Source organism: Nannospalax galili, unplaced genomic scaffold (genome assembly GCF_000622305.1).
Source record: "Nannospalax galili isolate Female #2095 unplaced genomic scaffold, S.galili_v1.0 scaffold441, whole genome shotgun sequence".
Classification (NCBI taxonomy): Eukaryota; Metazoa; Chordata; class Mammalia; order Rodentia; family Spalacidae; genus Nannospalax; species Nannospalax galili.
In genome coordinates, this window is record NW_008348089.1 from 860,688 (window position 1) to 861,717 (window position 1,030).

Genomic DNA, 1,030 nt, shown 5'->3' on the forward strand with positions numbered 1-1,030 from the left:
ATACATTTTTTAAAATTTGTTGATTTTTTTTGTGTATGTATATCACACAGAACATCCCAAACCATCTTATTCAAGTATATATCCACTTCCCAGATGGCACCCTCCCATAGCCTCCCTCCCCTGACTACAGCCCTTATACTCTGAAATCCCTGCTACTGTCTGCTGTAGCACCTCCAGCCATTCTCCACTACTTGTCCATCTGGTGAATCTAGTCAGCCTATCTAGAGGTCTGTGTTTTAGGAGGCTCAGCTGTTCCTCATCTAGCAGCAATCAGTTGTCAATATTCCTTTAGATAAGATTGGGGTCTGCTGTTCATTTTCCCAGTTCTATGCTGGGTTACTCTCTGGGAGTCCCTATATTTTATTTTTAAAATTTCTTTATTTCTGAGATGAGGTGTCATATGGCCCAAGTTGGCCTCAAACTTATGATTAGTTTCTCCTGCTTAGCTTCCTGAGTACCTTGTGCTCCAACCTACTCAACACACTGCCACTTCTATCCTGAAGTTGTTCTGTTTTAAAAGGAGGAAATAATAGCAAACACCTCCGTGTATGTCTTCCTGTGACTATCCTATCCACTGCTCTTCTTCTGTCTGGTGTCCTTTCACTTCTACTTGAAAGACGACATGGCATTTTGTAGTGTAGGTCTATACTGATGTAAACTTCCCACTTGTGTGGACATGAAAAGTCTGTATTTTATTTATTTGTAAGATGTTTTTGCTAGGAGAAGAATTCTGGGTTGATAATGTCTCTTAGTACTTGAATGGGTTTGTACTTTTATTCCAGGCTGCATTGCTGTGATAAAATAGCCTGACAAGAAGCAAAGTAAGGAAGAAAGTATATTTGGGCTTATGGTTCCAGAGGGATACTGTCCATAATGGTGGCAGGGGCATGGCAGCAGGTGGCTGGAGCAGGAAACTGAGTGTTCACATCTTCAGCTACAAACACAAAGCAGAGAGAGAGAGAGAGAGAGAGAGAGAGAGAGAGAGAGAGAGAGAGAGAGAGAGAGCAAAAAGTGGAAGTGGGACAAAGAT